The sequence below is a fragment of the Neopsephotus bourkii genome, unplaced genomic scaffold (genome assembly GCF_033783945.1).
Source record: "Neopsephotus bourkii isolate Nb327-2 ecotype Australia unplaced genomic scaffold, CSIRO-AGI_Nbou_v1 NB_1318, whole genome shotgun sequence".
Lineage (NCBI taxonomy): Eukaryota > Metazoa > Chordata > Aves > Psittaciformes > Psittacidae > Neopsephotus > Neopsephotus bourkii.
In genome coordinates this window covers 84,532-108,712 of record NW_026901799.1, presented here as the reverse complement: position 1 = coordinate 108,712, position 24,181 = coordinate 84,532, and the positions used below count along the sequence as shown (strand labels likewise).

At 45.9% G+C, this 24,181-nt stretch overlaps 1 pseudogene; it reads right to left on the bottom strand.

Moving 5' to 3' along the window:
• Nucleotides 1–1,670: 1,670 nt before the first annotated feature.
• On the bottom strand, nt 1,671–23,531 carry LOC133219124 (adhesion G-protein coupled receptor G1-like; annotated as a pseudogene).
• Between the last annotated feature and the right edge of the window lie 650 nt (nt 23,532–24,181).

Below are 24,181 nucleotides of genomic sequence, written 5' to 3'. Positions count from 1 at the left end.
GGAGGGGCCCACTGACCTAGATGTCCAAACCTGACTCTGCTGAGCAAAACACACTCTGTATGTGTGCCAACATGGTGATCCCCATCACAATCAGCAAACAGGTCTCAACAGTATTAAAAGGCCATTCAAAAACTTCAAAACTCTCAAATGATGCTGTAAACGGTCTGGGGGAGACAACTGGGAGGGTAAAAGAATGTCTCCTTCACAGGTTGACCACCCGAGAAGGAGAAAAAAGATGTGTAATTGCTAAGCACATCTATTATATACCTCCCAAAGTATAAAGCTGGTGACCACACTGGGAACATAAGCCAGATCAGTTTCATGATCAATGATTCTATTGTATTACAAGGCGTTACCATAAAGTACAATGAGACAAGAACCTTAGCACATGCCCCACACTTAAAAAACACTAACACAGCAAATACCAGCTCTAAGTAAGGTGCAGTATACTAAAACTGTGAGATCCAGAGGACCAACTTTGAGAGCCAATAAATCAGCATTGTGATGAGTGACTATTAATCCAAAACAGTGAATGCTTATCACAAATACAATTAGACACACTCCAGTCAGATGTCATTTTCTCAACCCCTCGTGCCCCACGTTGGGTGCCGAAAGAACTGTCGTGGTTTAAACCCAGTCAGCCACACGGTTTCTCCTCCCCCTCCCTCTTTCTTTTCCTCCTCCCCTGTCCCCCATCCCCCGTCCCTGCTCAAGGAGGGATGGGGAGGAGCATCAAAAGAATGCAACTCCCAGGGGTTGAGATAAGAACAGTCCAGTAACTAAGGTATAACACAAATCACTACTGCTACCACCAATAATAATAATGATAAGGGAAATAACAAGGGAAGAGAATACGGTACCACCTGTTGAAACGAGCCCGACCGAGAAGTGCCCTTCCGAGTAACTACCAGTTACCTCCCTGAGCATGATGTTCTGTGCTATAGAATACCTCTTTGGCTAGTTTGGGTCAGGTGTCCTGTCCCTGCTTCCTCCCGGCTTCCCCTCCTCCCTGGCAGAGCATGGGACTCACAGAGTGCTTGGTCAGAGTAAACATCAGTGTTATCAGCTCTGTTCCCAGGCTGGAAGTCAAAACACAGCGCTGCACCAGCTACAAAGAAGGAGCAAAATTTACTGCTACTGCTAAACCCAGGACACCAAGAGATGGCACAACCCTGGCTGAGAGATGAATCCCATCAGACAGCCCACCAACGTGCCAACATGCCCAGCAGAGAGACCCCAGCAAGCCATGCTCTAAGCAGGAACAACTTTAATGGACACAAGTCTGGTGTGTGGGTGCACCCTCTGAACTTCTGCACCGTCTGAAAATAGACATTCAAAAAATTTACAAAAATAGACTATTTCAGCTGCTGAATGTGGCCAGGGGCAGAGTTATTCTATCTTCACTGGGGAAGGACCTTCTTGGTAACCAGCAGCAAGGGCTGAAGATGGATGGAGCCTTTTCCACACATCATCCCTGGCCTTAGGACATGAGAGGGAATGTTTGAAAGCACTAGGGACCCTGTCCCTGCCCCTGCCCCTTCCATTTCCTGCAGCTCCCACTGCCTGGGCAATCATCACTCCCTCCTGTCCCAAGGATGCCAAGACAAGGAATGCCAATGGAAAACCGGGGAGGGAGCAGAGGTGAGGGGCAGCAGCCATGATGTGGATCCCTGGGCTCCAGCAGCCCCTGAGGTGGGTGTGGTAGCAAAGTGGATGGTGTTGGTCCTTCCTGTAATTGTCCTTGGAGTAGCACAGCCACGGTGGGGCTCTGCCTGCTCTTGGGCTGCAGTTCGATGCTGTCAGAGCTGCTCTACAAATCAGAGGACTTCCTCACCTTCAGCACCATTGTCCAGTATTAGAGGAATAAGAGGAAACCTGGGAGAGGAGGAAGAAAGGGTGGGTGAATCCTCTTGAGGGACCAACAGCAGCCAAGAGTAAGGCAGCAGCCAGACAGGGACAGCTCCTCCCATACCCCATCACCACCACACCAACACCACTTCAGAGGGGCCCTGCATCCCCAGCTCACCTTGGAGGGAGTTGATGATGGTGAAGAGGTAGAGGGAGATGAGGCTGAAGATGCCAGAGGTGAAGGAGAAGAAGACCTACCCAGGGAATGCCTAGCAGGATGCTCAGCCCAAAGAGGGTGAGTTCATGCTTGAGCTTGTGGCCTTTGTTGTTCTGCTGGAGGATCTCCTGGACCATGGCCCCCAGCATGACTGAGTTAAAGAACACCAGGCTGAAGAAACCCAGGTTCACAATGTTATGGATCAGAGGGCCTGCGATCCAGCTTCTGGAAGGGGGAGAAAGGGCAGAGGGTTACGCTGTGTCATCCCACGAGGATGTGAGTCAGAGGGGCTGGGAGAAACACAAACATGTGGTGCAATCCCAGAACCCAGCTTAGTGAAACAGGGAGGGGGGATCCCACCACCACCCTGCACAGAGCCCCAGAAAAGCCACAGGTGGGCTGAGGAGAGCCTATAGGACACAGTGAAGGTTTAGCCAGTTGACTTCATCTAAGACCAAGGACCAGGCAACCCAATTCCCATGACTTACATGGCTGCATTGGTGGATTTGCCACCAAGAGATTCATAGATGGGAATGGAGAAGGGGCTGTAGTTTCTCCAGCTGGCCAGGAAGATCAGCATCACACAGACAAAGGGGAGTCCTGGGTGGCAAGAGCAGAGTGAAGTGGCCACCCTAGTCCCCAGCCCTTGGAGCTTCTTGAAGGACTCATTGCCCCTTTCTCCCGGTACAGAGTACAAACCAACATCCTCCCCACCAAGGGGGAACCAAGGATAGAGCACACAACAGGGATACCTAGTGTAAGCCTTGGCCCAGGAGCAAGCTGTGCTGTATCAATCCCGGACAGAGGATCTCCCAAGGCTGTGGAATTTTAGGCCAGGAAAGATCATGAGTTCTTCCTACCCCAGCCTGCTGCCCAAAGCACGTCAGAGATGTTTGGGTGCTGCCTGCATCAAGCCCATCTCTGGGCTGTCCTGGGTGTTGCCTTCACAAAGAGAATCCCATTGTTGCCATGACCCGAAGCAATGGCTCTCACATGACTCTCTTGCTGGGTGACTCCCAGGGTGGCCCACCCTTGCTCCAGCACCAGTTTCTGCTCTCAGTCACTGAGTCTCTTTCTCCACCAAGTCTCTTGACAGAGACCCCTCTGCTTTCAGACATCTGTTCCCCCACAGCCACATCTCCATCCCCATACAGGCACCATCTGTGGTGGGAGCAAACCTACCCAGGTGCCCTCCACCCTATGGCCTGTGCCCTTGGGTCATCTCTGCCTCCTCCCTGCTCACCCCAGCCCACCAGGCAGATCTTGAGGAGGAAGTGGTCATGGTAGGTCCTGAAGACTTCAATCTCAAGCTAGTAGAGGTTGTAGCCCTCGATGACTACCCAGGCAAGGCAGCTCAGGAGGAAATACAGGAAGAGCCCACCAGCTCTGAAGACAGCCTCACTGCTGCTGGAAACCAACTGCTCAGAGATGAGGAAGGTGATAGCCAGCAGGAAGATGGTGCCCAGAAGGTTCATGTGGATGGGCATGCTCGTGATCTGGTCTCGCTGCTTGCTGCTGGAGAAACAAAGCGGGGAGACCTCACCACCATGCCTGGCCAGCATCCTTGGTGCCTCACAATACCCCACAGCTCTGCACGGGGCAACTTTCCCCAGACAGAACAGCACGGAGACACTCTAGTAGTGTGAGGGGCTGAGAGCTTGACTCACAGGTGGGACCACCATTTTGTGTGCAAATACAGGACCCTGCAGCTGAGCCCTCATTTCAGGTCTGGGCCAAAGGGGGAGGGAGCAACATCATTTCAGTGCTGAATCATCCATGTAGGATCTCATGGGACCAGATGAAATCCATCCACGGGTCCTGAAGGAGCTGGCAAATGAAGTTGCTAAGCCACTGTCCATTATATTTGAAAAATCATGGCAGTCAGGTAAAGTTCCCGATGACTGGAAAAAGGGAAATATAACCCCCATTTTCAAGAAGGGCAAAATGGATGACCCAGGGAACAACAGACCAGTCAGTCCCACCTCTGTGCCTGGCAAAATTTTGGAGCAGATTCTCCTGGAAGGCATGCTAAGGCACATGAAAAACAAGGTGGTTGGTGACAGCCAGCATGGCTTCACTAAGGGGAAATCCTGCCTGACCAATTTGGTGGCCTTCTAAGATGGGGCTACAGAACTGATGGACAGGTGCAGAGCACCTGATGTCATCTACCTAGACTTGTGCAAAGTGTTTGACACTGTCCTGCACGACATCCTTATCTCTAAGTGGCAGAGACATTAGTTTGATGGACCACTTGGTGGATAAAGAACTGGATGGATGGCTGCACACAAAGAGTTGTGGTCAATGCCTCAATGTCCAGCTGGAGACCTGTAACGAGAAGGGTCCCACAGGGATCAGAACTTGTCTTGTTAAACATCTATGTCGGTGGCATGGACAGTGGGATTGAGTGAGCCCTCAGCTAGTTTACCAATGACACCAAGATGTGTGGTTCAGTTGATACACTGGAGGGAAGGAATGCCATCCAGAGGGACCTAGACTCATTTGTGATGTGGGCAGATGCCAACCTTATGAAGCTTAACCATGCCAAGTGCAAGGTCATAAACCTGGGTCAGAGCAATCCTAGGCACAGCTACAGATTGGGCAGAGAAGAGATTCAGAGCAGCCCTGTGGAGAAGGACTTGGGGGTGCTGGTAGATGAGAAAATGAACATGAGCCAGCAGTGTCTGCTCACAGCCCAGAAACCCGACCGTATAGTGGGCTGCATCAAAAGTAGCGTGACCATCAGGTCGAAGGATGTGATCCTGCCCCTCTACTCTGCTCTTGTGAGACCTCACTTGGAATACTGTGTACAGTTCTGGTGTCCTCAACATAAAAAGGACATGGAACTGTTGGAACAAGTCCAGAGGAGGGCCATGAGGATGATCAGGGGACTGGAGCACCTCCCATATGAAGACAGGCTGAGAAAGTTGGGGCTGTTCATCCTGGAGAAGAGAAAGCTGTGTGGAGACCTCATAGCAGTCTTCCAGTATCTGAAGGGGGTCTATACGGATGCTGGGGAGGGACTCTTCATTAGGCACTATAGTGATCAGACAAGGGGTAACGAATTAAAACTTAAACAGGGGAAGCTTAGATTAGATATAAGGAAGAAGTTCTTTACTGTAAGGCTGGCGAGGCACTGGAATAGGTTTCCCAGGGAAGTTGTGAATGTTCCATCCCTGGCAGTATTCAAGGCCAGGTTGGACAGAGACTTGGGTGACATGCTTTAGTGTGAGGTGTGGTGCCCATGGCAGGAGGGTTGAAACTAGATGATCTTAAGGTCCTTTCCAACCCTAACTGTTCTATGATTCTGTGATCAGTGACATAACTCAGGAGAGGACACTCATGTTCACCACTTGGCCCTTGAAAGATCTTTGCAGGCTTCTGCTTGCTGGATCCATAACAACAACCAAAAAACTTTGAAAACAGCCAGTGTTTTTGAGCACAGTGCAGGAGACCTGACCAAGAGGGTAGTTTCTGGAGAGGAGAAATATGCTTTCTTCAAGCATGCTGATTCGGAGAAAACTCCAGGAACAAACTTGCCAACAAAGTTTAAGTTGACAAGCAGGTATTCTTTATTGCGGCGCTGGGAAACATGGAGGATAGGTCCTCCTAACATGTGTTCCCATATTGCTACACAAGCCGTCCTTATAAAGTCACTGGGCATACATACATATTCAGGAGGCTACATACAAAAATATAGTGGTGGTCTCTGATGGTCGTTTACTTCTTCCAACAATCTTCATCACTTCTGTCAGCCTTTGAAGCACCAGATGTAGATGTTTACACCAGCTTAATGGATTCATTAACACTACAGACATTGCAATCATCCCGTCCTTCTACTTATCAGTTATATTAACTGCACCCATCCTAGACATCTGCTAGTCCCAGATACTCCCTATCCCCAGGTCCTGTTTTTCTATTCTGTTTTTTTTACACTTTTTGTACTAAGGTCCTAAGGACCTAAAACTATGTTAACTGCAGTGATTTATCTTCATGAACCTCTGTTATTTTCCATTGCTACTGTTACAAAGCCATCAAACTTAATGTTACTTAAAACTGATTCCACTTATTTACAAAGGTTTATATTCCATTTTGTGCTTTTGTGCCTCCTTGTCTCAAATTCCCCCTTTTTCTGCCCTTTTGCAAATTCTTTTGCAACATTTTATATACTTCCATTACCATCTAGAGTCTTTTAAAATATTTTCCTGTATGTACTTGATGCTTGATTTCATTTCTCTTCCACTCTTCATAATTTATCATAGATTGTTTATACTACCAGAAGGAACATTGTATCACACGTAATCAATAGTAAAACAATTAATATTAATATTCCTGCAACCAGTTTCCTGAACCAGGAGAGATTAGGTAACAATGAATTTAACTTTTTCCATATTTCTTCAAAACCCCAGGAGGTATCATCCTTGGCCATTTCATAAAATATTTTTGTTTGTTTCCAAATTTCCTCCAGATCTGTTTCAATTCTACCACTTTGATCTATGTAGGAACAGCAACTCTCATTGATTACGGAACAAACCGCTCCTGAAGCCAATAACATGTCTAGAGCCATTCGGTTTTGTAATACCACTTTAGATAGATTAGTTATTTCTTCTTGTTCTGCTTGGATTATATCAATAGTTTTACTTTCTATTTCCTCTATGGTTACTGAGATGTTTACAATTGCCTTCTCTAATTCACTTACTCCCAAAGAATGAATTAACCATCTCACAAAACTATGAAATGCGGTGTTATGTTCAGCAATAGGGTTAAACCCTCATTTAATCTGTTTAGCAAAACTTCTAACCCAGGTTCCAGAAGGATACCTGTCAATAATGGTAAAATAGGGTATCACGGCACCTAAGGTACGTGCCCCCTTCCAGTTGGGGGGTAGAGTCTCATAAGCGTTTTCTCCACATAACAATACCATCTTTTCCCTTCAGGAATGGGCCACCACTGAACTCTGATACCATCTATATTAATAGTGTAATTGCAATTTGAATAGTGACCTACATCTGTGGCATTTAAAAAAATGTAATCTTCTACTCTGGTTCCTGGTGTAATATATCTTTGTACACAGGTATAATATTCTTTATTTGGATTATGATTAACTATCCCAAATCTTAACCTTTCCCTCAGACGTAGATTGCTAGTGTACATCCACAAATCTGTCCATGAGATAGTGCTGGGAATTGGAACGCAAATTAATGGAAGGTCAGGATTTTCTCCTGATTTATGCAACTGTGCATACACCCAACAGTCACTACAGTTAACAACTTTAGTAACTGCCCTGGGTTCAGCAGTAGCAGTCACTTTTCTCCTTCTTAGTAGATGATGCAGAGCTGTGTTTTTGACTTTCAGCCTGGGAACAGCGCTGGTAACACCAATGTTTTTAGTTGTTGCTAAGTAATGTTTACTCTGACCAAGGACTTCTGAGTCTCGTGATCTGCCAGGGAGGAGGGGAAGCCGGGAGGAAGCAGAGACAGGACACCAGACCCAAACTAGCCAAAGAGGTATTCCATACCACAGCACATCATGCCCAGTATATAAACAGAGGGCAGTTCCCCTGAAGGGTTGGATCACTGCTTGGGCCGGGCTGGGTATTGGTCAGTGGGTGGTGAGCAGTTGTATTCTCTTCTCTTGTTATTTCCTTATCATTATTGGTGGTAGCAGTAGTGGTTTGAGTTATACCTTAGTTACTAGAATGTTCTTATCTCAACCTGTGGAAGTTAGATTCTTTTGATCCTCCTCCCCATCCCTCTTGAAGCAGGGGGAGGAAGGAGGTTGGAGTGAGCAAGCGGCTTTATGTTTCTGGGTTGCCAGCTGGGCTTAAACCATTGCAGTAACATTCTGCATTAAGTTCAGGTATAAGTTTTGGTCCCAAGCTTGTGTGCCAGTTATCATATAAATCCAGATTATGACCGATGCAACTTCATATGTAAGAGTCCTGAAGGTTTGATCCGCCATGTCTTCTCTGGCTCTGATGCTTTTTTTATTCTTGAATAATGTATCCATGCAGGTTGTTCCTTTATCTTTGCTTCTGTAAAGGTGGTCAATAATATCTGGTATGGTCCACTCCACTTCCCCTGTAGAGGATCTCCTGAAAAACTCTGAATATAAGCCCAGTCTTCGGGTATGAAAGGGTGAATTGGATAATCCAAACCTCTCACTCTTGTCCCTAATATTCTCTTATTTATTTCTTCTATTTGCTTTCCCAGATTGACCAGAAACTGCCAGAGATAGGATTTTCCCACTTCCTGAAGACTTTCTCCTTTAAACTGTGACTGATATGGTCTTCCACATAAAATTTCAAATGGGCTAACCCCTTCTTTCAACTGAGGTTTAGTTTGAATTCTTAATAGAGCCAGTGGTAATGCCTGGTACCAATATAAATTCGTTTCCTGACATTATTTACTAATCTGTTGTTTAATCACATGGTTTATCTTTTCTACTTGCCCACTGGCCAGAGGCCTGTATGGAACATATAGTTGCCAATCAATGTCTAATTTTTTGCTAATTTCTTGTAACAATTTTACACTAAAGTGCGAGTCTCGGTCAGAAGAAATTCCCTCTGGTACTCCAAAACAAGGTATTATCTCATTTAATAACATTTTTATTACTTGTCCTTCATTATTTATTCTACAAGGGAATGCTTCTGGCCAGCCTGAAAAAGTATTCATTAACATCAACAAATATCGATAACCTCCTTTTCTAGGTAATTCAGAAAAATCTATTTGCCACTGCTATCCCAGATATCTTCCTCTACCAGTTGTCCCAATTTTATTTCTATTTTCAGTTTTAGGATTATTCTTAAGACATAGCTGGCATTGTTTTGTCACTAATTGAACTGTGGTGTATAGATTCCTTCCTACAATTTGTTTGACCAAGTATTTGTAAAAAGAGTTGCTACCCCAATGAGTTCTATTATGTTCCTCCTGAACTAGCTTCCAGAGTTGATTATAGGGGATTACAGTTTGCCCATCAGGTATCTGAACCCAACCCTCTTTGTTTTCCTGTCCTTTCAGATATTCAATCAATTTTATATCCTCTTTTGAATATCTAGGTTCAGATTTCTCAATTGTTAGCTTGCCATCAGGGATTAAGGACATGATTTTAGATTTTTCAGCTGCCCATTTGGCTTCAAAATTGGCCAAATTATTTCCAGTTTCCTGATTAGAGTCACCTTGTTGATGCCCTCTACAATGCATAATAGCTGCTTCCTCAGGTACCTGAACATCTTCCAGTAGCCGCAGAATTTCTGTAGCATGTTTAATCTGTTTCCTTTGTGTGTTCAAAAGTCCTCGTTCTTTCCAGGTGGCACCATGTGCATGGACGACACCAAATGTGTATTTAGAATCAGTCCAAATATTTATCCTTTTGTCTTTAGCCAATTCCAGGGCTCACGTTAATGATATTATTTCTGCCTTTTGGGCAGAGCTGTTGGAGGGTAAAGGTTTAGCTTCTATTACCTGTGAAGTGGTGGTAACTGCGTATCCTGCCTTTCGTTCACCATTTTCATGAAGCTACTACCATCAGTAAACCAAGAATCAGCATGTTCCAGAGGCTTTTCTTTCAGATCTGGTCGGCTCAAATATACAGTCTCTATAGTGGCCAAGCAGTTGCGTGTTAGTGGTTCTGCTGATTGCTCCTGCAAAAAGGATGCTGGATTCACAACATTAGAGACCACAATTTCTATGCCATCATGTTCCACAAGGGTGGCCTGGTATCTTAAAAAATGTGAAGGAGATAACCAGTGGGCTCCTTTCTGTTCCAGGGCTGCTGATACAACATGGGACTCTAGTCTAGTAATCTTGTGTCCCAAGGTGAATTTGTGAGCCTCCTTGGTATTCATGACAACTGCCGCCTCTGCCCTCTTATAGAGTCCTAGTTTCTGAGCATGGACCCCCAAAGCAATTCCTTGTTTATCACAGAAATCTAGCCAAAAGGATTTAGTCATATCCGGAAGTCACAGAGCTGGAGCTCTCATTAGCTATGTTTTTAAATTTCTAAAATCCCCCCTCTGCTGAATCAGTCCATTCCAAAGAGGGTTTCCTTTTAACAGTTCATATAGTGGTTTTACCAGAACTCCATAATCATGGATCCAAAGTCTGCACTATCCAGTCATTCCCAGAAACGTCTAGAGACCCTTTACAGTCAACGGTCGTGGAGTTTGGCAAATGACTTCTTTTCTGGGTGTTTCAAGTTCTCTTTGTCCTCCTTTTATTTCATATCCTAGGTAGGAAACTCGGGTTTGAATTAGTTGGGCCTTTTGTTTGGATACTCAATAACCATTCAGTCCCAGGAAATTCAATAATCCCACCATCCACTAGACATATTCTTCTTTTGTTTCTGTGGCAATTAACAGGTCATCCACATATTGCAACAGAGTCCCCTTCTGCGCGGGTGGTTTCCATGACCCTAGTTCCCATGCTGATTTCCAAAAATCATTGGCCTGTTTTTAAACCCTTGATGTAACACCATCCAAGTTAATTGGGCTTTCCTTCCCGAGTCAGGATTTTCCATTCGAAAGCAAATAAATTTTTGCTTTCTTTGGCCAATGGTAAGCAAAAGAAAGCATCCTTTAAATCCAAGAAGGCAAACCATTTCTGATTATTATTCAATTTAGTCAATAAGGTATACAGATTAACTACTACTGGATGAATATCCTCTGCAATTTTGTTGATTGCCCTGAGATCGTGAACCAATCTGCAACTTTATTTCCCTACTGGCAAGATAGGAGTATTATATTCCAGTTCACATTCAATTAATAATCTATATTTTAAAATTTATCAATTTTTTTTTATTCCCTTTGATCTTCTAATTTTAAGGGTTATTGTTTTATTCTAATTGGGCAAGCCCCCCCTTTTTATGTCCACTTTAACAGGCAAAGCATTTTTCACCTTACCTGGAACTTCAGATGCCCATACTCCCAGATATACCTGATTAAGATTTTCTTTTATTTCAGGGAGGTCCTCCTGTTTGCTTTTCTGTTGAATTAAAGATAAACTCAAAACTGCAATTAATTGATTGTTTTTAACTATGAATTCCATTTTGCCTTCCATAAATGTTGCTTCTCGCTCTAATAAAGATTTTAGAGAATTTGGCATGCATAAAAATTTATGCATTCCTATTTGTTTTTCCAATTCGTACTTTAAGGGTTTCAGAAAGAATGCCTTTTTTTGTTTTGTTTTGTTTTGTTTTTTCTTGGTGGACAGTAGCTCCCACATCTGTAACAATTTCTTTTCCCTCTGATTTAACTCCAAATAAGTTGCTCCTGTATCCACTAAAAATTCCACTTTGTTTCTTCTAGTCCCTAGTTTTAATTTAACCAGTGGATCTGCTAGGGTATATTCCCTAAGTCCCCATCAGCCTAGTTCTAATACAGTCACCGGAGCCACCTTGTGGGTATTCCTTTTAGGGCAGTCTCACTTCTAACGTCCAAACTCCCCACAGCACTCAGACCGATCCGGTTCCGCAGGAGAACACACTCCCCCACCTCTCCCCGACAACCCTCCTCCACCAGTTACCTCTTGTCCCAAAAGCACCCACAGTAGCCGTGGCTACAGCATCACTCAGATTTTTCTTTTCTACCTGTTCCCTATTCCCACGTGCTCTCCATGCTTCCTCCTTCACTCCCATACGCATTTATCCAACAAGCCCTCAGTCCCCTCGGGACCAGTCTGTCAACATGTCTGTCTGCCTGCCCCAGCACTCATCCCACACTCAAACACAGGAGCTGCGTGAGCTCCCCTCCTTTCCCCCTTGGTTTTCCGTCGTTTGTTTGGTGTGTTTTTTTTTTGGGGGGGGGGAGGGGTGGGTATTTTTTTGTGTTTTTTTTTTTTTTTTAAACTTTAAACATCTTTCCCCAATATCACAGGCTGAACAACATCTCTCCAGTTTAGCTTTCAGTTTTTCCCTGTCCTTTTCCAGAGGCAAAATTAAGGGATCTGGTGGAGCATATATTAATTTTGCATTCTGTCTGTCACTCCGGGTGGTTTCTTTTTAAAGTGAAAAAAGTATCTGCATACATTACTTCATTCCATTTTCCTTGCCGCTGTTATAAAAATTCCGTCTTGGCCATGATCTGATTTAATTAATTTTTTATTACAATTAATTAATATCGAGAGGCAATAAGCAAGCAGTGCTGGGTGCACCGGGGAGTCTCCGCTCCACCCAAGACGCACACCGAGATTTCTGGGGTACAGTCTCATATACTCCTCGGTCTTGGGTTTCAACCAGTCCTGTCATCTCCTTCACCCGAATATCGACGTGGTTCCTTTTCATTGTTCTCCTCCTGTTGCTGGGGTCTTATTTTTGGGTGAAGAAACTTCTTAAAAAGTTATTGAATTCCTTGGCAATACATTAACGGGGGATGTCTGTCACAAGCTTAACCACCATTTTAGCCCCCTAAATTCCATTTCTCATATAGTTATTCAATACACAAGTTTCACCTCATCCTGTAACAGAAGGTATCTCTTGATTACCTAACCCCCTCAAGGCATTCAAGCAGTTAAACAAAGTACCCCTGTAATTAGCAAAGCGTTTGAGACATTCAAGTAGTTAAACAAAGTACCCCTTAAAGTAACAAAGCATTTGATTAAGAAGGATTATTCCTTTGTTCCTTCTTCTCTTTCTTCATTGTATTGACAGGAACATCTATCTTAATCTGATCATTTGATCATTCTACACATGATTTTCGATTCCACCAAAAGTACAATGATGACAAGGACTCCTAAATTGCTGACACGAATCATTCCTATATACCTCACACGGCCTCAAAACCAACATTAATTGTAATAATGTATTATAGTTCAGAGTTCCATTTTTAGGCCATTTTTCCTGCTCTTCCAAAGTATACAAAGGCCACCATTAGTTACAATATTTTATCAACTTTTTCTCATTTACTGAGCCCCCAGGAGACCCTCCCAATTCTTTCCAATGTTCCAAAATGCACCCTAAAGGACTCTTTTTCAAGATCTCTCCACTCTGCCAATTTCCCATTATCAGTCTCACATACACACACACACACACGGGATCCCACAGACACACTCCACAGTTACAACACTTAAGACAGAGACTAAATTCAATCAAGCAAACAACAATTAATAACAGAGTTATAACAGCCTGTCACTAATACCAAAATCACAAGACCAAAAATCGTCACTATAACAAGCCACAACATAAGTCAAATACCTGTAAAATCCCAAACTGCTTCTACAAGACACCCCCTGCGTCTTGTGGGACCCAAACAACAAGATGCCTCCTGCTTCTTGTGGGTGTATACCAAACGGACACTAGCAGCTGGGTATACGCCTTTACCTATGAGATTTCCCACCTCAATTTACAGAAGGATTCCAAACCTCGCATATGATTACCAACCCAATTTAGTCTTTATGTAAGACGCCCCCTGCCCAAAACAGGGCAAGGAGAGGTCTGTAAATAATATGGGAGGTTTCCAGCTTAAATAGATTTAAAAACTACCATGGAAAATTTTAAACTCGAGCCTGCTGAGCAATCATACCTCCCGATGCACCTCAGCTGGCTTCCAGTGGCACTGATTTATGGAACAGAACTTCACAACCCACAAAGAGTTATAAAGCAGGTATGTTTATTGTGGAACTGGGTGCAAGGGGGATCGCTCCACCTAACTTATGCACTGAGAGCTCAACAAGCTAGATATTTATTACACACAAACATACATATTCATGAGATTTCACAAGCATAGAAGGAGATTATTTCAATTAGTTCCAAGAACTCATTAATACTATTCCTCTCCCCTCTAGGCCTGCGCACTGCCATCTGGTGGTCTTGGGCCGGGGTCTTCTGGATGAAGTAAGAGGTCTTCCTCGCTATGCACTTTTCACCCTTGGCACAGTTTCCACAGCTGGCAACTGCAAGTTTTATAGAGACTAGGTGAAACAGGTTCTTGTCAGACATTCATCTTCTTGAGGGAAAAGGGTTCCAGATTTCAAACAATGTGTTTTGGCTACCTATTCTATTCTGGGTTATAGTTTAACTACAAGACTAGCAAGAACAAGAACATGCCTGTTCCCTATACTAACTTAAGACAATCAAGACATAGTTTCAAAAAAGAAAACTCTTAACCCTTTCCTTAGTCTGTTACTATTCCTCACATCAATTCCACTTATTTACAAAGGTTTATATTCTATTTTGTGCTTTTGTGCCTCCTTGTCTCAATGGCTCCTTCATCATAGAATCATAGAATAGTTAGGCTTGGAAAGGACCTTAAGATCATCTAGTTCCAACCTCCCTGCCATGGGCAGGGACACCTCACACTAAGCCATGGCACCCAATGCTTCATAGCCAGCCCCCCCGACTGCATTTGGAAAGCTTGCATGCACCCAGGTGTAGTGGCACAGACAGGACACAGAAAGGGAGCATGGGGTGAACTTTCATATTGTACCTGAAGTAGATGAATAAGATGGTGCAAACAGATGCCAAAGATGAGATCAGGCAGTCAACGTAGGTTATGACACTCAGGTAATCTCTGTGTATGTAGCTGATCGCCAGGGAGGAAACCCGAGGAGAAGGAGGAACGAGATTGGGAGGAAAAACAGATAGTGGGAATGATGTAAAGATCTGTGGGAGGGTACTACCCACCATCAGCACGGCAAAGTAGGTGAGGCAGTTGCATCTGTATTCTGTCCAGCTGCCCACTGTCACTGTTGTACAACTGAAGCTGTCCCAGCTCCCAGAGCTGGCTGTGCAAAACAAAGGGACAGCATCTAGTGAGCATCATGAACATCTGCTTTGGATTTCAGGATCCTCAGGACAAGGTGTCCATGGCAGGGAGGAGGACCAAAGTAAGGGTCCTAGCTTGTCCCAGGCCAAGCACACACACTCAGAACCCTCAGCATCAGGACCCATCCCTAGGGATGGAGAAAGCTCTTAGGCTTAGCTAGAGGGAAAAATATGAAACCAGCCCCATGGGAAAGGTTTATGGAGCTGGAGTGAGGAAGGAAGGTGCAGAAGAACTTTTACCCCTGCCAGTGGGTCTATGGTACCCTGCAAAAGGAGCAAAAGCATCACCTAGCTCCACACCAAGTACAGGAGCACTCACTGGTGGTGTCCTCCTGCCAGAACAGCAGGGTCATGTTACTCTGCAACGACAAAAGCACAGGCCCTGAGCAGGACACAGTGGTGGGTTTGCTGCCAAGCCACCATGTTTGATAGGGAAGAACATGGGGCAGGAGGAGAGATGGTCTCAGGAGACAAACTGTCCCATGGGGACAGGAAGAGATTGTTCTCTTGGCAGCTCGTGGAGCATATACCTCCTCCCAGGTTCCTTTTCAAACAAGGGGTTCAGCTTTGAGCAGGTACCCAACAGGAACATGAATGAGCCATGGGACCATTAACTTATAGTGTCTCCTAGCCCTGGAGATTGTGCTGGAGGCAACACATCTGCAAAGCAGCATCTCCTGGACAGGCACAGGCAGAACCACCACCAGTACACACGGTGAAGCCATGGTCATGATACAGCCCCAGAAGATGTAGCAGACCCTGTACAGGCAGGGCAAAGGCATGGACCTGATGGATTGTGACAACTCTCTAAGCAGGTAGGGCCTGAGCCCTCCTTGCTCTTCCATTCCTGGTGGGGTCATGTTTGATGAGGCTGTTTCTCCACCTACTGGCAGCTGGCCATGGAAGAAACTGAGGATCACTGGGTTGGAGAGGTTGGCCACCACTGTATCCACCAGGGAGATGCCGACCACCTTGTTACCCAGAACGTGGCTGCTGTTTTCATCCTGTTGGAGAAGAAGAGGAAGCGGTGGCAGTGTGGGAAGGGGAAGATGCCAGGAGAGAAGTGGGTGAGAGTTCCCAAGGAGGTCTCCACCTCTTTCTCCATCAAGCTTCTAGCTCATCTTTGAAGCATCTTCTGCAAGCGAGCACCAGCACCCTGGTCTGGGCAGCATCCCTGCTGCCCTGTAACACTGGAGTCCCAGGAACAGTGGGGACACCCCACCATGTCATCCATGTGGCCATTACCTGGAACATGGTCTGGCTGCTGATGTCCACCAGGAGCACCCTGTGCTCTGCCACTTCCTCCCTCCCCTTTACCATCACAAACAGGCTGCTCGGCAGGTCCACTGTGATACCATGGACCTCTCTGAACTTTTGCAAGGAGACGCTCATCAGGAGAGAGGTTGGGAGGACACTGGTGGGCCGAGACCAGGAGGCAGGCTGCCTAGGACCCACCTCTCTTTGGGAAGCAAAGACCAGATTCCAAGGAGCCTGAGAGGGCTAGACCCTCAGGACAGTCACATGCACGATAGCGTTTCTGAAGGTCTGGTTCTTCCCTTCAAGCTCCACTTTGGTCAGCATCTCCTCCAGCTCCCCAAGTTTGCTGTCAGGGAAGTGGTGCAGTGAGGGATGCAGCCAGCATCGCATCATCAGTAGCGGGACTGGCATGAGCCAGTAACTCACTGCTGAAGCACCTGCTGCTCTGTGGCCCCTGTGGCCGGTGCCACGAGCTGGGAAATGGGCATGTTCAAGGCAGTGAGCTGCTCCTCCACGTCCTGCTCCCAGATGGGCATGTCCTCTGGTGAGGCTGGTGGACACACAGAAGGGAATGCCATGAAATGCACAGGCAGAGCCAGCTTTCTTGTGCCCCCAACCAACTGGGCACAGCCCTGGTGGGAGCAGAAAGCAGAGGGTTTCAAGGTGGCCCCAAGCCCAGGGAGCTGATGGACACCTCAACCCAGAAGGCTTCTCCTGCTGCCCAGAGCTTCCACCAAGGCCATTGGAACCAGGCTGGCTAGGTGCCTAGCAGTACAGACAGGACCTTGGAGGCCTCTGCAAAGCCTACAGTTTCCCAGGATTTTAGGGGGCAATAGACTTGAAAATCTCCATCCTTCAGGAGCCTGGGTATCCAGGCCTGCCTCTGGACTGTTTGAAGCAAACCTACATCCCCTTCCATTACTGTTCATCTGTGTCTTCACATCAGCACCATACCATATCATGGGACACCACCTGCTGATAGCATAAGAATGGGCTGGGGATGAAACGAGCCATTTATTTCATTAAAATAGCGTTGAACTGCCTTTACTGAGGAAGAAGTACTCAGAAGCACTGTCAAAAGAGGTTTTCTTCCCGCCCTTCAATATGTAGGGCACATTGAAGATGGATGTGCTGGTTCTTGCAGTCTTCTGACCCTGCTTCCCCTGGGCACTGCTGCTGGCTGTGTCCCTGCTCAGGAGGAAGATCTGCTTCCCGTACACCAGCTGCAGGGTGATGCTGGCCTTGAATCAGCAGACACAGAAGTGGTACCTGCCCAACGCGGGGGGCAAGATGTACGAGGAGCTTCTCCTGCTTGGCAAAAAGGGCCTTCTTATGATAAGTGCCTGGGCCGTGTTCTCGATGGAGATGGTGGCAGGGCTGTGCTCGTAGATGACAGTATCTGTTCTGGGTCTGGTTTCGGTCACCACAGAAGCAGAAGTCTTCTTCCTGGTGGCCACAGGCTCCCACCCCTGTGTGACACAAGTGTTTGGAGATGCTGGCTCAGCTGGAGGGGTGGCTACAACTAGCAAACAACTCATAACCTGGTGGCATGCCAGGGTCTCTGCCCCTGTCACACCAATCCTGTCCTGGATGTGCTGCGTCATGTCATTAACATCGGCTCACTTCCCCAATGTCCCCATGGCCATGCTGGGAGGGTTTGCCAGGGCTCCTGAGGCAACAGGACCCCCAATCTCTTGGGGTCACCCTCTCCCAGGTGCCACCACCCACATCAGCAGAGATTGAGAGAGGACCTGTCCCTCCCCAGAAGGGATGGACAGAGACCATCTCCTTTCCTTGGAAAGGACCCATCCTGCCCCAGACACCCCACTAGAGGCACGCCATCCCATGAGACATTTCACCTCTGTGTCGGAGACTCTATGTCGTCGCGATGCGGAGGGAACACAGCACAACCAATATGATTGATAAAAGTGATCCGTTTATTCTGCTTAAGCCTAGGGTATATATAGAGCTAGGCTGCTATTCACACATATTCTTGGGAAACTTCTGTGGTTTTATTATTTACAGGCACATCCCTTTTTCTAACATCCTTGTTCCTCCCTTCAAGATACTCGTTAACTACAAGGTCAGTTTATCCCCCTGCACAGCTGGTGTTTTTTACCGAGCTGGATTTCTTACTGACTTTTACAAAACTGGTCCCTGGCCAAGTTCAGCCATGGGAACGTAACCCTTGCCTGCCAACCACGCTTCCACAATTCCCCCTTTTTCTTTTTCAAGCGTATTTGTTACAATTTTCATAAGGCTTTGCTGAATACATTGAATAATACAAGGCAAACAAATCAAGATAAACAAAAGCAAGATACATACAGGCAAAAAATGGCTTAAAATACTGCTTAGCCAGTATCCTAGTCCCAGTGATCTTAACCAGAAAGTGAGGTCCCAAGAGTCACCTTCTTTTAATTTGTGCAAGATGTCTTTGAGTTGTTGCATCTCCTTGTGTATAGAGCTAATATGGTCTGAGAGATTCATGCAACACGTATGGCTCTCTGGTAACAGGGGAGGCCATCCTTCACATCAAGGTCTGGCATGGCATGTGTCCCCACCGCTCCATGCCTGCTGGATTGCAGCCAGCAGCGGAGCTAAAGGTTCTTCTTGGTGGCAGGCACAGAGGCCAACCCAGTCTTGCCTTTGTGGTAGCAGGCATTTGGTCAGCCTCAGTCCTTGCACCTGGTTGTCAATGCAGAGTTTCACCTGCTTCATCCAATAAGAAGTTGTTATTATGGCAAGGCACACACACAGATTTACATTAGCAGAGTAACTATTACAGGGTGCAGCAGCATGTTGAAGATGCTGATGCCAGCAAGGGACTAGCCAAAGAAATTTCTTACCAGTGGAATTCTCTTACCCTCTTAATTTGTTCCATTACCTGCTTTATAACACTACCATTGTATTAGAATATTTCTATCTTTTGCCTTAGCATTTTCTAGCAGCTACTACAAATTTGCATACTCTAACATCTCTTTTACAAGTGACAAATCCATATAATACAAGGTGTAGTTTCTTATCAGCAACTGGCTAGTAAATACAGGTGGTTTCATACACAAAATCAAAGCCTCTAACAATAGCTACTTTACAAACACACATATTCAAGCTGTTACTTTTCAGTTGCCCTCAAATGATGTTTAGCAATCATTGTTTTTTTCTCTTCCTCTATCTCATTCTGCTTGGGGTATTCACATTCAGCTCCTGCAGCTGAGGCATCAGGTTCCTCCATTTGTCTGTCCAGCTCATGGCAAGGCTTGACAAACTTTGCAGGCAGTCACCATGGACCTGTAGGCAGGAGGACACAAATACACCCCCTCCTCCAGGTTATCAGTTCTTGAGAAGTAGATAGGTTCTGTATCTGCCACCCTGATGCTGCTTAGGTGACGGCTCGTAAGGCTTGTGGTTGCACTACCCCTCTCGCTTTTTCAGTTAGCAGTTCTTGTTTCAACCAATCTATCTGTTCCTCCAAGTCTTGGATTCATCCCCAGGTTACTTTAAACATATTAAGCTCGGTTTTGTTTTATTTTGTTTCATTTTGTTTTTTCTCTCCTTGGCTCTGGTGTCCATCCTGGTCCTTCCACCGGTGGAGCACCGGGAGCCGAATCGGAGGGCAGCTGTTTTTGAACATGGGGACTGAACTCATCAAATAACCATTTTTTTTTTTCTCCCTTTCCCCAGAGTCGCTCACCCTGCTTTGCACGGCTACAAACGCCGGCCTGCCCGGCAGCAGCTACAGCTGCCTGCCTAAATCAGCAGCAACCATAAATTTCTGCCAGCAACCTCACTTTTGCATTAACCTTCTCTTGTCTGAAATGTTAAACTACTATCTATTAGAAACTTTTACATGAACTCAATGACAAAAAATACACAGAACACCGTCTGCCCTCAACACACACACACACACGCACACACAGAGACACGTATGGGATCCCACAAGCACAGTCCACACAACTACAATATTTGAAGCACAAAATCCAGACAACCATTACTCCCACTACACAATCCCACGTACAGAACGTGGCACAAGGACCCTGTGGAGACTAACAGGAAAACCAGCTCCGAGAAGCATCATTGCAGTGCCAGGTGGCAGGCTCAACCTTAGCAGGCGTCCCCCCAGAGGCTCTGCCTCCCTCACATTGCATGAGGCTTGGGCTTTTATACTGACCAAAATGCACACTCATTCCGACACAGGTGGCCAGCCTATGTTGGAAGAAGTAGCCAGCAGTATTTATAAAGGTCTCCAAAGGTCGATAGAAACCTGGACATACTTATTTTTACCAGCTTCTAGTACATGAGTATCACAGAGAGAATGTATTAAATGAGTTGTATATAAGTCCACAGTCCATCACAGACCTTTCCACTGCAGGTCTTGATGCAGAACTTTTACTTTAACGTAAAAAAGGTTGCTCCCTTCACCTTAAGAAGGACTGAAAACATCCATAAAACGGATGTCCTAAGATCAAATTTCAATTCATTCAATCACTGACAAGGGGGGTGTTAGGCCAACGCTGAAATACTGCAATAACAGCACTTAGCTCTAGTGTTTGTAGCAAATTGGAAAAATGACCAAATATCTTCTGCTCTTTCCAACCATCGTCTGTTTGTCAAACATATCCGGCTGTGTGATTGATTTTGCTTGCATCTGTAAAGACAGTTAATCCTACAACAGGTTTACTAGGATAAAAGGTAACATCTTCAAACTGATTATTCTTTAGCATTGTAAACATATTATGAGGTGGAAAATGTATATTAAGAGGACCAACAAAACCTATCAGAGAAAACTGAACAGCAGAGCTAGATTGTTGTGCCCAGTCTAACCATACATTGGTAAGTGGCAAACAAATCTGTGATGGATCACAGCCCATAATTTTCTGACAACGTGAACAACCTCATAGAATTAAAAGAGAAAATACTTCTAACCGAGTAGTTACAGCAGTCGCTGCTCTCTGTCTGGTGCAATTACCAGTCCTGCTTTCGCTAATCTTGATTGTAGCAGGTAGAGCAGGCGGTTCTTGTTTAAATCTTAATTCCTGGGACAGAGAAAGCAAATTTTTCACAATCGCTTGGGTGTAGAGGAATTGTGAAAAAACAGTCTTTTAAATCAGTTACTATTAAATCCCAACCCTGAGGTATCATTAAAGGGCTAGGCAAGCTAGGTTGCAAAGCAACGACATTCAATTGTCTTGTGTCCAAATTTGTCACATCTAATACATTTATCTGCAAAACCAATAACACTATTGGGGGGGGGCGGTGGGCTGCTGAACTAATTTTCTTTACAGTACACTGTTTCATTTTAAAATGTCCCATCCGTCCGCAATTATAATATCTCATATCTTTAGTACCCCCACAATCGCCCTAACCTTATTGTAAAAGGGGTTTAACAGCAGTGGCAAAGGCAGTAGCCATGTATCCAGCCTTTTCCTCTGCTGTGCTCACTTTAAATCACATCTGAAGGTGGGGAATAAGCAACAATTGAGCTATCATACAGATATCATATGGTGCTAAGATATATGCAGAAAAAATATGTGCAGTAATTGCCCAAGTATACGATGATTTTAACCCATAGGATGTTACCGGTTGACGCGCCTCCTTTACTACCTTTAAATCCAATGCCTCCCACTTCTTCCTCCCCTTTGGAGTGTTAAACACCGGGAATGCCGAGGGACCCATAGCCAAAAATTACCCCATAACAATTGCACCTTTGATCATCCCGAGCCAACATTTAGCAGGGTTCTTACCATAATCCACTACCCTGTGCCCAACACTCCTCTCCCACTCCCCTTTCTTTACTACTGGATTGTAGGGGGGTGGGGCAGAGGGTTCGGAGGTTTCTTTTGTCTCCAATACTTTAATTTCTTCAGCAACTGTCGCAGTTAACCGTCACTGAGGCTGGTTTGCATCTGCCGATGAGCAGAACTGTCTGAATTGTCTGAGTCTGAGTTGGGATCAGTAAGGGAAGGGTACAAGTCCGGTTTTGCCGAAGATTCTGGGTCTGGTTCCAATTACGATTTGGGGTCTTCTTTCTCTGGGTCGAAGGTGACCGCGTTTGCACTTTCTACTTGTACTTTTGGACGCTAGCACTGTTTCACTTTATCTTCCCCCTTATGCAGAGGAGGCTTCTGCAGTGCATAATCAAGAAGGGCGGTAAACTCTTTCCCTAAGTCCATTTCTTTCCCTATACCTCGCTTCTCTAAGAAGCATTTAAATAAATCATAGGCTGCCTGTCTTTCCACATCCATTTTTATATTCCTCACAGCTTCTTATTTTCTTACACAGCTTGCTATTCTTCACAAGTCACACAGCTTTACACAGCTTTACAGAGCTCTAGTGCTTTTTATATTTACACTTGCAGCGCTTTTATATTTTCACAGTTTTACTGAGCTCTTTACATCCTTACAGCACTTTTTTATATTTACACAGTTTTACAGAGCTCTTTATATTTTCACAGCGCTGTTTAGCTAGCTAGCTTTTTATATTCTTCACGAGTTACACAGCTTTGGCGCCAATGCAGCTTACCCCACAGACAGCCAAATTAGCAGATGGCAAAGACAGAGGCTCCTCTACCGGTGAACCGGCTCCTCTCCTCCAGGTCCTCGAGGCGACTCGGTATTCTTGTCCAGCAAGATCGGTGCCCTTGACCCTCCGGATGCTGCTTATCCGGTGCTTCCCTGCTCCGCTCGCGTCGACCCCAGCCTCTATGGGTACCTGGGTTTCGTCATCTCTCCTGGATCTAAGTCCCTTGTTCGGGCACCACTTTGTTGGACTCTCTATGTCATCACGATGCGGAGGGAACACAGCGCAACCAATATGATTGATAAAAGTGATCCGTTTACTCTGCTTAAGCCTAGGGTATATATAGAGCTAGGCTGCTATTCACACATATTCTTGGGAAACTTCTGTGGTTTTATTATTTACAGGCACATCCATTTTTCTAACATCCTTGTTCCTCCCTTCAAGATACTCGTTAACTACAAGGTCAGTTTATCCCCCTGCACAGCTGGTGTTTTTTACCGAGCTGGATTTCTTACTGACTTTTACAAAACTGGTCCCTGGCCAAGTTCAGCCATGGGAACGTAACCCTTGCCTGTCAACCACGCTTCCACACCTCTGTGGAATTCACAGCAGCAAACACCCCTCAGTGACCTACAAGCAAGTTTTTGGGGCTGCCAATTACTTCCAGCAGCCTAAACCTGTCTCACCATCCTGGAGCAGACACAGTTGGGGCAGTCTACTTTGAAGCAGGGAGAGAAGGAGCAGAAGGAGGACCTTTACCCCAGGCAGCTCTCTGCTTTGGCTTGGCCTCTAAAGAGGAAACAGGACCTGGAAAGGTACAAAGGAAAGGGGCCACATGAGTATTTGCGCATCACCCATACCATGGGGTCAGGGGATGGAGAGCAAAAGCTGTGCTGGTGGGACACGGCTCCCTGGTGCCTTTGCCACAGGGAGGAGCCATGAGTACCAGGGCTGGAAGGAAAGTGTAGGCCAGCAGCATGTCCCTGGGGTCTGGGCATTGAGTGGTGCCACAGGACCCTGGCACCGGCACCAACCGCCAGTGACTTGGAGCAGGAGGGAAGGTCCATTCTTCAGCTCCTGGCTTCACAGGTCGGTTCAGGCCTTGGCTTCTTATCACAGGCGATAGGAACAGAAGGAAATGGTGGTTTCCTAGTTCACCAGCCATGAAATTATTGTCTTGGATGCTTTCAGCTCCTGCAGATCAGCCAGGCACGATGCAAACTGCTCTGTCATTGCAGCCTGGCAGAAACGAGCTCTCCCAGGCTCATTCTGGAGCAACCATGGCTGCCAAAACCCCTTCTGCTCCTCATGACCAGGCAGGAAATGTCCTCTGCAGCCCTTTCCCACCCCTTCATCCTGCACTAGGCTCCACCACAGTTTTCTTTTTCTTTATATGCAGCCAGGGCTGCTGTGCCCTGCACCCAAGCCAGTGCTGATCACCCTCAGGTGCTGCTGCACCCATGTGCTTCAACCAGCTGCAACCTCTGCATCCACACCACTTCCCATCACACTTTATGCCTTCCCTGCACCAAAAACTGCATCTCTGGTGCTGTTGGGACCATTGACCTTCACCTACGGCCCACCCTGCAT